Source organism: Sus scrofa, chromosome 2, assembly GCF_054392235.1.
Source record: "Sus scrofa isolate SSC_HxYL_T2T_F1_AM1 chromosome 2, Sscrofa_HxYL_maternal_Yorkshire_Landrace_v2.0, whole genome shotgun sequence".
Lineage (NCBI taxonomy): Eukaryota > Metazoa > Chordata > Mammalia > Artiodactyla > Suidae > Sus > Sus scrofa.
Window position 1 is genome coordinate 36,240,313 of NC_139384.1, and position 14,990 is coordinate 36,255,302.

At 41.0% G+C, this 14,990-nt stretch overlaps 1 long non-coding RNA gene across 2 annotated transcripts in view; it reads right to left on the bottom strand.

Annotated features, from left to right (window-relative positions):
- Positions 1–14,990, bottom strand: part of LOC106509390 (uncharacterized) — a 149,537-nt gene that overhangs the window by 91,234 nt on the left and 43,313 nt on the right. Inside the window, exons 2-3 of one of the 2 annotated variants that reach the window (XR_014837152.1) lie at positions 10,727–10,874; positions 6,257–6,342 (exon numbers count right to left, since the gene is read on the bottom strand). The exons of the other annotated variant lie outside the window; for it this stretch is intronic. This is a non-coding gene — a long non-coding RNA (uncharacterized LOC106509390). The remainder of the gene's footprint in view (positions 1–6,256; positions 6,343–10,726; positions 10,875–14,990) is intronic. 2 annotated transcript variants of the gene reach the window in all.

Here is a 14,990-nt window from a genome sequence, read left to right on the forward strand (position 1 = left end):
GCCAATTTCTGATATGTTAAAATTTTTGTGATATTTTGCCTTAGTTGTCAAATCTAGCTGCCCAATATATGTCTGAGTACAACTGAAGGGCCTCAATCATTGTTTGTTGCTGTACCCTTCCAAAGACAAAATTAAAATATCTTCCTGTCACTCTTTGTTTAGCCCTTTAGAACATAGAGCCTCTTTCATTGTTTACTGGATTATTGCAGGGAAACTGATTAATGGTGACAAGGTGTTTCACATATGATGAACACTATATAATTCCTATCATGCTGCAATTGCCACTCATGTCATGGATATATATTTGGGGAGGAAAGGATTAATGATTTCAAGAGGTTGACATGCCCTAGCTGGAAGCAACCACTTCCGGTGAGGGCAATAATTCCAGTGTTTTTATAGCTTTAAGTCTATAGTTATAAAGCTAAATATCCTTGACTGGGTGAAATCAGCAGAACAAAGAAATAGGTTCTTTGAGAGAAACTGATCAAGCTTTGCAGAAACATCTTAATCTACAAAATCCCATTTCCATTTTGTATTTCTTGTTCTTTTGATTGGCCATTTCTCCTGGTATTCATGCTCGTGTGTAGTCCTCATCCACCAACTTTGATCCTGGGCTTGGCCAAGAGACTGGCCTTGGCCAATAGGATATTAATAAGTGTGATGCAAGCAGAGGCTTGATAAACACTGGCACATAGGAGCATGTCCTTCAGGAACACTTCCTCTTACATGCTTCCAAGCTACAAACAGGCTCAGGATAGACCACATTGAGTGATGAGAGGCCAGTGGAAAGACCCTGAAGACTGAGAGTCCACTTAGATAGCTGAAGGCAGAACTTGAATGGACGCTACAGTCTACCCTCTAAGGAGTAGATAAACCTCCCAGCTGAGCCCACACAACCCACAGATGGTGAAATAGAATCACATATTGTTATTTAAACTATTAAGTTTGGGATGGGTTTTTATGTAACAGTAGATAACAGACACATAGTCTTTTCTCTCCCTTTCTCTAGGACCCATGGGCAGATCAAATGGAAGCATCCCCTAATACTTATAAAACAAGAAATAGCTTGGTCTTCACAGGAGTCAGCCCTTGTTCAGCCTGGGAAGAGAGTATACATTTCCTCAGATGCCTTCATTTTACAAATGCAAATTCTGAGGCTCAGAGAGAATAAATAATTTGTCCAAGACGACTTGTCTATGTCTCCTGAGCCAGCATCAAATGTTCCCTCCCTGAAGAGCCATCTAAAAATCTTTGGTTTCAAAGGGAATTTCAAACCAGAAATCATGTAAGAATGTCCAGTTTGTACATAACAGTTTTTATTTACCCAGACAGTAATCTCTGTTGGCTGGACATGATTCTTTTCTAATTTGAAAAATAATAATCTAAATCCCTCATGAAAGTCCTGTTGTCCACGGCAATAGAATGCTAATTTAACCCAGGGACTAAAGCACTGGCAAAAATACAAATGGATATCTTTGGAAGGAATAGAGAAATAATTCACACTGATTTTTGTTAAAAGATACCCTAGGCCTTTAAAAGTACAAATTATGCCTCAGACCCACTCATTCAGCACCTCTTTATCGGACATTTCCTCTCCTTTGTGCCAGGCACTGTGGTGGATGCTGGATCTACAGTGAGATAGTCTTTGCCTTCAAGATCGTTTGAGACAAACGTTAAGTGACATATTCATCCCCACATAGCTAGTTAGTATTAGTGGGGGTATACCTGAGGGCTGGGCACCGTAAAGGCTGCCAACCAAATGCACAATGGCCCTCTAAAATTGTCATCCTTGCTTAATTTTAGTAATTATGGCCTTAACAGGGGACATTACCCTCAGGCTTCTATCTCCTTTAGGGATTATAGTAGTGATTTCTGAGGGCTATACCATAGTTCCCTCTAAGACCTCCTTTATGTGTCAAGAAAAGCTTTCTTATAGACTAGACTCAGCTCTTTTCTCTGGCATTCATAAGGGCAGGGGTATGATCTGTGCTATAGTGTTATAGTTGCATTCCTAAGAAGCCTCTTTATGTAGAAAAAATCATCTTAAAAATAATTATTTCAAAGAGAAAATATGGGATTTGGAGCTGGAGCATTCAGACTCACAACAATAGAGTAACTTTGCCTGCAGGCATTTCAATAATACTGGTGTTTTTATAGCTTTAAGTCTATAGTTATAAAGCTAAATATCCTTGGGCAAATCCAGCCTTGATTACATCTAGCTTTTGATCAAGAGGAATGGCCCTTTGTTTTTCGAGCCTCATCAAGACCATCACTGGCACAAAGCTTCTTAGCCATTTTTATCGCATTTTTCAACCATTGTTGGATAAACATAACCAAAGTCACTCAAACAAAGAAGCTGACAGCCATTTTTTCCCTCTTTGTCTGATATAATGTTAGTTCTAGCATTACAGCCATGTGCATAATGAAAATCATATGTCCCATTATTTCTTTGACAAATATTTTTTTGATGTCTATGTAGTCAGGCACTAAGCCAGGCACTGGGGATATTGGTGGTAAGCAAGACAGACAAGTCCCTGTTGTCATGGAACTTGCATTCCAATAAAGGAGATGGTCCGTAAACATAAAATATACAACATAATGTCATATGGTGTAAATGATATGGAGAAAAATAAAATAAAGCAGAGAGAGAGAGACCAGAGACAGGATCCAGCTGGATCTTGAGAATCACTGAAAGGACTTTGGATTTTATTCTGAGTATAATGGAAGCCATTGGAAGTGTCTGAGCAAGGGAATAACATGGTATGATTGATATTTGAGAAGCCATCTCTGGCTACTGTAGAGCAGATTACAGAAGGTGAAAAGACATAGCTGGGGGAAATTAGGAGGCTGTTAAAAAGTAGCCTGAGTTCCTGAAGCAAGGGCTTGTGTGTAGGTATTTTGTTTTGGGAAGTGGTCCAAGGACACAGAAGACTAGGAAGTGTTAGACAAGAAAGGAGATAAAGTCAATCCAGTGGTATGGAAGATGCTGATAAATTCTATGGACCACTCTATCCCACAGGGACCACTAAGGCCAGGTGGGGAAATATTTCTGAATTGTTCAGCTCCTGCCTTCACTGGTCCAGGGTCCCCCTTTACGGTGTTAACTTCTCTGCACGACCAGGTTTGTGCCTCAGCCAGGATGACTGAGTGGTTCCCACAGCACTCCCCATTCCAAATAGCAAGAACAGGGCAAGAGTCCTGTGGAGCAGCTGAGGCATAGTGAGGGCAGGTTATACTCAAGAGGCATTTGATACCAAAGCTAGGACAGTGAGAGGTGATGGGAGCTCAGACGTGGGTGGTAGTGGTGAAGTGCTGAGACCAAACTATGGGTTGTACCCAAATTACTGGGTGAAAATTTTCATTGAAATAGAAATATCTTTATTTTCTCGGTGAAACAGATTACTCATTTCACATGACCTTGCCTCTGTGACATTATCTTCACTTGACAGTCCTGTTCTCATTCCCACTCACGCAACTACCCATTTTGTTGGTGTCAAAATATACCATGTAATGCCAGGAAATCAATGAAGATTTAATAACCTGCAAATAAGTCTCTTTCATCTTATATGCCTTCTGTGTTTAAAATATTTGGTAGATTGCAAAGGTCAATGAAGGTGATGTAATGGGAACAAATTCAAACTCATCATCTATTTGGAAAGGAACATGCACTTTGGTTTAGACAAACCTCTGAAAGGGTAGAAGACTTGTGGACAATCTCAAAAATGTCTGTTTAAAAGTTAAAGAACAAAAGATTATCCCTCCATTGGTCATGGTTGTTCAAGTTTCTTATATCATGCTAACTCAAGGCCAGGAATATAATTTTCATGGCATGAAACTCAACATTTTGAAAAATAATATGCATTGGGGCATTTCTCAGGAAAAGAAAAACATCTGTAACTTGTTAAAAAAAAATCTCCTGGGGATGAAGGTGCCTAGGAGAGTGATTCTGGACAAGAGCAGTCCAAAGAATGTTGCCAAAAGCCATAGTGAAGGGGTTGAGTAGAAAAGCATAATGGCGTCAGAGGTTGCTGTGTGTCATCTGGGAAGTGTTTCAGGATGTGCTCAGGGGAAGCATCGTCTCCCTTGCCTAGGACTTGGCTCATCTGCATTTTCATCATTGTCTGCAGTCATTGCAAGCTTTCTGTTTGGGCAAGGTGACACTACTGTTACGAATGCTGCTGCTACTATGAATTCCCATTTATTTTTTATGTCTTTTTGATCTTTTTGTCTTTTCTAGGGCTGCACCTGTGGCATAAGGAGGTTCGCAGGCTAGGGGTCTAATCAGAGCTGTAGCCGCTGGCCTACGCCAGAGTCACAGCAACGTGGGATCCGAGCCATGTCTGTGACCTACATCAGAGCTCACGGCAATGCCAGATCCTTAACCCACTAAGTGAGGCCAGGGATGGAACCTGCAACCTCATGGTTCCTAGTTGGATTCATTTACCACTGAGCCACGATGGGAACGCCACGGATTCACATTTAATGACCACTATTCCATGCAAGCATGATATCAAGCACTATACATACATACACATTGATAAAAAACACATGTTTTCTTAGTAGATGATGTGAGAATTCTTTGTGGAGAGAGACATCTTTTCCAGAAAAATTTCTTTAACCTCCTGAGGTGTGGAAGGAAATCTCTAGCGATTGAGGGGAGGATAGTGTCAGGATGTTCCTAGGTTTAAAAATAAGGGGGGCTCTTATGTTAGCAAGTGGGATAAAAGGGAGATGATAAAGGATCCAGGAACTGCAAAAATACAAGATGAGGGTAGAGGAGGCACCTCATGGCTAGAATCAGGAGTGACTTGCGGGTACTTGGGGAATAAAACCTGTCTAAGGGGAATTCTTTCAGCTGAACCATTTGTGCTCCTTGTGCTTGGAGCCCTCCTGATAACAAATCTTTATTAAAATTATGAATCATGATTTTCAGCAAATGTTTGGTTTCAAGGAGGAATGGAGCTTCTACACCTAGGCTTTGCAGATATGGAGGAGAAAAGCTAACAACTGCCTTATACTCAAGAGGCATTTGAGTGAGCATCTGGGAACAGAGATCCTAGTTCTAAAACCATATTTTAATATTTTTCCACTATGTCCTTCCTGGTCTATTCTTTGCTGATTCTATGCCGTGGGAGGTTGATCTCTATGTTCTATGTCATCTGGGCTCCCCTGACCTCTAACTTCCAGTTGGGTTTGATAAATGAGATGGTAGAAGATGGCAGAAGATTAGAAGATGAGAGAAATGATCAGGATATTAATCTCCTCTCTCCTCTCCTGCCATGCTGTGGTTTTGGCAGTGGCTGGGTTTTTGCCTCTACGGCCATCTTTCCTAGGTGTCCAGCTTGCACCTGGCTTTAGCTCCATCTCTCCTCTTATCCCTTCAGGTCTAGTGTTGATAATGACTTTCTGTTGTGTGGTCCCTGGATCTATCACTATACTTGCTCCCTTAATTCTGTCCATACTTTTGTTAAACATCCTATTTCCCCTTTGAACATGCCTATGTCCCTGATTTTTATAGTGAGTAACCTTGTGCAAGTTGCTTAACTAGTCTATGTCTGTTTTCATTATTTGCAAAATGGGGTTGGCATTAGTGCATATCACATGGGATTGTACATGTTCATTTGTTTAATTACTGAAGTACTTTGCATATAATGCCACATAAAAATAAGTAGTTATACTCTTATTACAATAGTAAGTCAATAAAATTTCTCACACACTCCTTAAAACAACTCTATAATGTAGGTATTATTTTCCTTGTATGGAGAAACTAAGACCTAGTTTAGATAACAGAGCTGTGACTCAAAAACCAGATCAGATTTGGAAGTTTTTTTTTCACCTCATTGCATAAAATGAGATTTCCTACCTAGTTAAAGGTGAGAGGATAAATGGTAAGATTAGTAGCTAGGAAAAAACATACTGAAATTCTCTGGTGATGATGGACTCTCCAGCAGATTTGTTTTTAAAGAAACCAATCTCTTAGAAGTGACTTTGGATAGTAGAAAGAAAATTTATCAACATCATGCCAATTAGGCCATGACATATTTCTTTCCAACACGCCTCCCCCCAAATGGAGCTTGTCACTTACATTTTTTTATTTTTTTAAATCAATCAACTTTTTTTACTTTGGTTTTATGGGCCTTTCCCTTTTAGTATGCTCATGTGTCTTTGAGCCTTGATTCTGACAAAGGACTATTTTCACCTTCCTTGTTGCCCACTGAAAAGATCCGAAATCTGTGACTAATGAAACAATACTCACTCTCATTTTCCAAGGTAGGGCTTTTGTACTGATGGAAAGGTGAAACTGGAAGGGCTCAATATCACATTAAATCTTCATTTGAAAACCTGAGTGTTGTGTGAGGGGAGACAAGCAGACAATAAATGGCATCAAACTGGATTTGTCTAAGCCAGTGATACAGCATTGCCTGAAACTTCTTTTGAAGGAAATAAATTCCTTTTGGCTTCTATAGCTTGAGGGGAGGTATTATCTTTCAGACTGAAAACAAAATGATGGGCCCCAGACAAAGATAACCTGATAAAATGTGTGTGCCTTGTGGTTGCCAAGGGTGGGGGTGGGGAGTGGGATGGACTGGGATTTTGGGGTTAGTAGATGCAAACTATTACATTTAGAATAGATAAGCAATGAGTTCCTGCTGTATAGCACAGGGAACTACATCCAATCACTCTGATGGAACATGATAGAAGATATATGAGAAAAAGAACATATATATATTTATGATTGAGTCAGTTTGCTGTACAGCAGAAACCGACAGAACATTGTGCAAATGTACTTTAATGAAAAAATTAAAACAAATGCGTGTGCCAACTTCTATTTAACAGTATCCTCTGTGGCAGTTGGACCAGAAGCAGGAAGTACAGAGTGGCTGTGTCAGAAAGGAGATTGGCCAGAGGTACCAAGAATGATGGTTCTAGACATCAGCAAGATGGCCAAATAAAATGTCCTTCATTCACCTTCCCCTTTCAACAACAACAATTTTTCATTCATCCACAAACAATAGTGCCTTTGTGGGGGCTGTGGGATCCAGCACCATGTGCCAAGGGACTCAGGAAAAATATTACCCACCATTGCACTGGGTAATCATTATACAGATCTCAGTCCCAATTGTGGGCCCTACAGTGGCCCCTGAATCAGTTCCATCCCCTCTTGGCTGTGTGGTCTGTGAGCCCTACAGAGAAACTAAATAGACATCTTTCCAAAGAAGATATCCAAATGGCCAACAATACATAAAGAGATGTTCAACATCACTAGTAATCAGGGAAATGGAAATCAAAACCACAATCAGATATCACCTCACACCTGTTGAAATGGCTATTATTAAAAAAAAAAAGATAACAGGTACTGGAGAGGATGCAGAGAAAAGGGAACCCTTTGTTGGCAGGAATGTAAAGTGCTATAACCACTATGGTAAAGGGATGGAGTTTTCTCAAAATAATTAAAATAGAAGTGCCAAGGAGTTCCCGTCATTATGGCTCGGTGGTAATGAACCCGACTAGTATTCATGAGGATGCGGGTTGATCCCTGGCCTTGCTCAGTGGGTTAAAGGATCTGGCATTGCTGTGAACTGTGATGTATGTCGCAGATATGGCTCAGATTCTGCGTTACTATGGCTGTGGCGTAGGCTGACAGCTATAGCTCAGATTCGACCCCTAGCCTGGGAACTTCCATATGCCAAGGGCGTGGCCCTAAAATGACAAAACAAAAAAAAAAAAAAAAAAAATAAAAAAGTGCCATAGGATCTAGCAGTCCCACTTCTGGGTATATATTCAAGAAAATGAAATCAGGATCTTGAAGAAATATCTGCAAAACTGTGTTCACTGCAGCATTATTTACAGTAACCAAGATATGGGAACAACCTAAGTGTTCATTAATGGATGAATGGATAAAGGAGGTGAGGTTATGCACATAAACAATGGAATATTATTCAGCCATGAGAAAGAAGGAAATCCTGCCATTAGAAACAATATGGATGGAACTTGAGGGTATTGTGCCAAGTGAAATAAGTCTGACAAAGAAAGATAAATACTGTATAATATCACTTATATATGGAATCTAAAACAGCCAAACTCATAGAAATAGTGGGATGATGGTGGCCAGGAGTTGAAGGTTTGGGAAAATGGAGAGACTTGGTCAAAGTTTTAACAAACTCAGATTTAGAACACGAATGAGTTCTGGGCATCTAAAGAACATCATGGTGTCTGTAGTAAACAGTACTGTATTGTATACTTGAAAGTTGCTAAGAAAGTAGATCTTAAATGTTCTCACCACAAATAAGAAATGGTGATTATGTGAGGTGTTGGGAGTGTTAGATAATCCTACTGTAGTCATCATTCTGCAGTATGTGCATGTCAAATCATTACGTTGTATACCTTAAGCTTATACAATGTTAAAGATTGGGAAAAAACCCCCAGAATTATGGATCTGTTCAAAAAGGCACATTGAGGAGAGAAAATCAGAAATTAAATGTGAACTGGGAAAAGGTATACACATATACTTATATACATATATATGTATATGCATATGTGTATATGTGTGTGTGTGCACGTGTGTGTGTGTGTCTGTGTGTTTATAAAATCTCCCAGGGAGAAAAATAATCCACTTGAAACCTAACAGGGGAAAGATTAGATGGCATGAGAGAAAAGCCAATCACAATGCGTTTGATTTGATAAGGCTTTGGGCAGAGGTTATTATTCAATTGTGTCTATAAATTCATGGCTAATTCACCCACCTCTTTCCTTTTAACACCCACAAACTTGGCTGGTGTGGGTGGTGCCTGCATTAGCATATGCAGGGTCATTTGTACATGCAAGGTTATTTTGGTAAGAAACAATCTTTGTATCTCAGTAATAAGCATGGTAAAGTTATTTCATGTTCACTTTATGGCCAATGAAGATCAGTAAAATGGATTTATAAGGGCAATTTCCCTTTGTCTTAAAGGTCTATTTGACCAGTCCTTTTTCCCCTCCTCTAACTGTGGGAGCTGTATGACAAGGAAGAGCCCTTGTCATTTTGATGGTGGTGTCATTATCACCATAGTCACCACCACCACTACTAATAGGCAAACAAGAGCAACTACCATTCATTGAGTGTTACTCTGTATCAGTTACCAGAGCAAACACTGCATATAGTTTTATCTCATTGATCCTTTACAAGGAATCATCACTATAAAGAACACATTATTTATTCCCGTTTAATAGATTAGGAACCCCAGGCTTAGGATCGCATAGTAAAGTGGAGTTGGAATTCAGACCCCTATCTATTTAAATCCTAAATTTTGTATTCTTTACTACTTCTCTCTGTGATGCCCTGATACATCTTAAACATGGAGAAGAAAATTGAAAACAGTAAAAGGAAACTAGCAATCCAATTCACTTTGCCCTTAGAAGTGGAGAAAGCATGGAAGATCTAGTTAGTTCTTAGAGATTGAATTCAGTGTCACCCTGGTCCCTAACCCTGGCGACCTGAGTTTGCCAACACACACAAACTATCTCTTTTCCTCATCTACCCAGCAGTGAAACTCAGGCCTTTCCTGGATTTGCATAAAAGCCCCATTCACACAAAGCTCTGCATGTATTTATTAGATTTTACTGAAATTCTGAGCTGTGGTTGGGGTATAGAAGAACACTTTATAGTGTCAAGAAGAACATTTTATAGTGTCAAAAAGCAAAGAACTTCAAACTGAACATCAGGTATTTCTGTTCCCAGACGGTCCCCTCCAAGCCCTGGGATTGGCGAGTTGCCCTAGCTTCAGGCCACTTTCTTTCCCGGCACCTTTCACTTTCTGTTCTGGATTGCTCCCCAAAGTCCACATTTTTTCTTATTCTATTAGGTACAGCTATTCAGTTTTCTCCAGCTTCAAATTAAGCTTCCCTTGCACCTTTGTGAATCCAAATCATTAAGGTAGTCAGTAGAGCAAAAATGTTTTCCATATATCAAATTCCACCTTGCTTAAACACAGATCATAATATTTCCTATCCTATCCTCTCTAGAGCCCCCATCTTGGGGAGACGGGGCTCCTTCCAGCCAGGACCTACCAGAGCCTTGGATCAAGGCTACAGGTCACAGCAGCTTCCCATCCGTCTCCTGACAGCCTGAATCAAGCAGTCCCCTGGAGACTAATTGGATCTGGACCTCTGCCTCCTGCTACCTCTGCAATGCTGGGGTTTCGTGGAACCCAGGGGACTGCTTTGGGCTTCTGGATTCCTTAAAGGGCATTTAGCACCCTGTAAAAACTGCTTATTAAAGGGAACGGTAGTGATACAGTCAGTTTCCTCTGTCCCCGTTTTGCCATAGCAAAGCATTGGAACGGCTGATGGTTTACAAATTTATTAAAGCGAAAGTAATTTTCAGAGAGGGAGAGAGAGGACTCAAGTGCGCTCAGGTTAAAAAAGAGGGCTGACTTACTCTGCGGTAGTCTTTATACCCCACAATGTGGACCTCAGTGGAGACCCAATTTGATCTTCTGATTGGTCTTGGGCAGGATACCTTATTTGCATGGGGATCAGGCTACATGGTGGCCAGTTGAGCAATGGGCAACATTCCTTCTCTAGCAGGGAGTGAGCAGCCCAGGCTGGTCAAGGTTGAGGAAGGGGCATTATAATGAGACATGGCCAGAGGCTTTTGCGTTTAATCTCCTTGAAGAGGACTTGAAGCCTATAACAGTAAGAAAGCTTCTCTTTTAAGAGTCTAGCCCTGGAAAATTTGACCCACCTGAGGATTTGGGGTGTGCAAGCCTGTTGACTTTGAGATGGTGGCTTCAGCCTGTTTGCCAAGGAGGTAGCAAGGCTGAAAACGGATGATGTGGCCCCTCAAAGTCTGAGGACAAGTTCCTGGCAGTCAGGAAAGCCCAGGGAGGGTTCTATAAAAAATAATGACAATAGCAAAGCCAGCTTTGAGCTCAAATTCCAGATTTTGCTTTTTTATTTTCCCCCTCCACTCTTGAGGTTTGGCTCACCGCTTTTTCCCCCTCTCCTGAGGTCCCATTGACACATGAGTGTTGTTAAGGCTTCCAGAGAGTGGGGTGAAGGGTGACCATGTCACAAAGGAAGGCTAATTGGCTGGAACTCTCCCTCACTCTGCTCTAGCTGGCCCAGTCTCTTCGGTTTTTCATTCTTCCTGAAGGGTCTTGGCTTTGGTGGCCAGCCTCTCTTTCCAACATAATTAGAACCAAAGGAATTCAAATTAGGTCTTTTCTTTCTGTCAATGCCCTTTTGCCCCAGTTTGCGAAGTGGGAAGAAGCAGGGTGCCTTTGGGACATTCTGGCTCCCTCCCTGGACCTGAACCCAGTTGCCTCCTCTGACAGGGTGTGTCCCTAAAGCAGAAATGGCAAATTCTGGACACTGTGTGAGGCTCTTCTCACTCTCAAATGTGTGGCAGAAATTATTGATGGATGAAGGCATTTTTTCCCCCAGATGAGCCTGGGCAGAGTTTCATGATCCTTCCTCTTCTTTTTTAAATTAAAGTGTAACTGATTTACAATGTTGTGTTAGTGTGAGGTGTACAGCACAGTGATTCAGTTATATATATACCTATTCTTTCTCAGATTCCTTTCCCTTATAGGTTAATACAGAATATTGAGGTAGTTCCTGTTGTGGCTCAGTGAGTAAAGGACCCAGTGTTGTCTCTATGAGGATGAGGGTTTGATCCCTGGCCTCACTCAGTGGGTTAAGGATCCAATGTTGTGCAAATTGCAGCATAGGTTGCAGATGCAGTTCAGATCTGGTATGGCTATGGCTGTGGCACAGACTAGCAGCTCCAGCTCCAATTTGATCCCTAGCCTGGGAATTTCCATATGTCATTGGTGCAGCCATAAAACAACAATAAAATATTGAGTACAATTCCCTGTGTTATAGAGTATGTCCTTGTTGGTTGTCTATTTTATATATAGTACTGTATATAGATTAGTATTTTATTTTATTTTATTTTTTTAAGTCTTTTTAGGGCTGCACCTGAGGCATATGGAAGTTCTCAGGCCAGGGGTTGAATCTGAGCTGCAGCTGCCAGTCTGCACCACAGCCACAGCAATTTGGGATCCCAGCCTCATCTGCAACCTATACCACAGCTCATGGCAATGCCATATCCTTAACCCACTGAGGGAGGCCAGGGATAGAAACCACATCTTCATGGAGATTAGTTGGGTTTGTTACTGCTGAGCCACAAAGGGAATTCTTAGGTTACTTCTTAATACAGCTCTCCCAGCAGCTACTATCAGTAACTGAGGTTGCCATAGGGGCTAGAATCTCTTTAGCATCCTGTCCTTACCCTAAAATGCTCAGAGACCCAGAGGCATTGCCTTCTTGACAGGGGCTTGGCCAAAGGCAAGGTTATTGTTGGTTTGCTTTTGAATCCATAAGAAAGTCCACCTCCTTAGGCCTTCAGATTTCTCCTACATTCCTTCTGCATTCCCCCATTTACCTCCATACCTCCTCTTATTTGAAATAAACTCTAGTTTCCCAGGGAAGAGTTTCTGATTTCCAAAGTATCATCTATCAGTGATGAAAGAGCCTACCTCATCCACCTGAAACTCTTTCAACCTGAGATTTATACCACTTACAGTGGATCTTTTGGGTTAGGCCCTCAGTTAAAATGAAAAAAAAAATACATTATCTAGAAGAAACTGGGCTGTCTGGAGTTCCTGGAATGTTGAGTGGGTGACAGCAGAGTGGTTAAGACCCAGGGTACTAGGGCAGATAGAGGGGCACTCAAATTGCAGCTGGACCACTTACTGGCTGGGTGACCTTTGCGAAGTTATTTGAACCTCTTGGAACATCCATTTTCTCTTCAGTAAAATAATAAGTCCTTATCTCCTGGTGTATTAGGAGGATAAAATGAGTTCATGCCTGTAAAGTACTTGGCATAGTTTGGCAAATTCTGGGCATACATGTGAGGCACATCCCAAATACGTGACAGATGTTATTAATGGGCCAAGGCACTCAATGCATTTGTGCTGATTTGAGCCTCTACTTATTATCCACTTGACAAAGTGGTGACATTAGTTCTCCAAGGTCACACAGCTACTAAGGGACAGAACTGGGCTTTCCTTCTGGGGCTGCTGGATTTCAAAGACCATTTTTAACTACTTTGATGCTTCCTAGCTGAACATAGACAAACTACTCTGCTTTTCAGTTTCCTGGAGGGAGAAGTCATTTTCTCACCTAGAAAATGGAGATAATATTATTCATCTCATTTTGTTCTTGTAAGGATGAAATAAGCCAGTGCTTGTAGCACAGGTCTTGATCTATTATAAATATGTGCTTTCACATTTTTGCCATCATCATCATCATCATCATGTTTTTCTGAACCTGCTCCCTTCTCCCCAGCACCTTGCACTGTCATTGGCACATCATAGGTGTTCAGTATGTGTGAATAGGTCTGTTGGGGCAACATATGGTATTGTTACTCTAGTAAGGGTGGAGGAACAAATGACTGTTGGGACTGGGAACTTTGGCTGACCTTCTGGCATCCTCATAAACAATTCCAGGAAACCTCTTTCTAGCTACCTTGGGAAAAGCCTGGAGAAGTAGTTCAGCTAAGCAAGGATCGGGAGCTTTTCCTAGAGTTCCTCCAGGATCCTGGCCATTTGTGGCAGGATCTATTTAGAGGCAGGTCTTCTAAATAGTCAGTGAGATAAGACCCGTTCTTCTTACGTACATGAGGGAATAGCTTCTAGGTCTCCTGTGTATGAAAAAGGAGATGATTGGATCTCGTAGGAAAGGTGATCTCATTAACTATTGTGTCCCTAATGTTAACACCCAATGCCTGGAATAGAACTTTCTTGTTGAGACTATCAGTAGAGGAGTGTTTTGTCACCAAGAGTTCTAAGGAAAGTAGAATTCTCTGGACTTTGGCCCAAATTGTACTCAGACAAATGCTGATGTAAGATTTATTACCCAGATGATTATACTTCCCCATCCTTGGGAGGGAATCACTATGATTTGGGCGGTTTTCCTTAAGCTCTTAGGGTTCATTTCCTTCTTAGTGTTCACTGCCTTTGCCATTGATGGCAACTTTATATCTCTGTTGGCCATATGAAGGCAGTATGCTTTGCTTCTGGTTTGCACTTATCTGTTATTCTTCATGCTTCATCTATTTTTTTAAAAATTAAAATTTAAGCTTTTAATTTCTAAGTAATCGCATAGTTATAAAAAAGTTGGAGGAGTTCCTGTTGTGGCTCAGTGGTAAGAACCTGACTAGCATCCCTGAGGATATGGGTTCAATCCTTGGCCTCACTCAGTGGGTTAAGAATCCAATGTTGCCATAAGGTGTGGTGTAGGTTGCAGATGTGGCTCAGATTCTGTGTTGCTGTGGCTGTGGCCTAGGCCAGCAGCTGCAGTTCTAATTCCTTTCCTAGCCTGGGAACTTCCATATGCTGCACATACACCCCTAAAAAGCGAAAAGCAAAAAAAAAAAAAAAAAAAAAAAAAAAAGAAAAGTTGCAAAGATAGTAGAGAATTTCCACATGCCTTCACCCTCCTTTCCCTAACATCTTACACAATCATGATACGTTTGTCAAAACTAAGAAATTAATATTTGTGCCATGCTATTAACTAAGCTACAGACTTTTTTCTCTTTTTTTCTTTTTATGGCAGTACCTGCGGCATGTGGAAGTTCCCAGGTTATGGGTCAAATCAGAGCCACAGCTGCCAGCCTAGGCCACAGCCACAGCCACACTGAATCCAGTTGTATCTGTGACCTATGTTGCAGCTTGTGGTAATGCTGGATCCTTAACTCACTAAGCAAGGCCAGGGATTGAACTTGCATCCTCATAGATACTGTGTCAGGTTCTTAACGCACTGAAACACAACAGGAAGCTACAGGCTTAATTTTTTTTTTTTTTTACCAGTTTTTTTCACTATTGTGCTCCTTTGTTCCATGATCCAAGCCAGGATTTCACATTGTTTTAAATTGTCATTTTCCCTTAGTTCCCTCTGATCTGTGACAATTCTTTTTTAAAATCACATTGAAGTATTTTTGC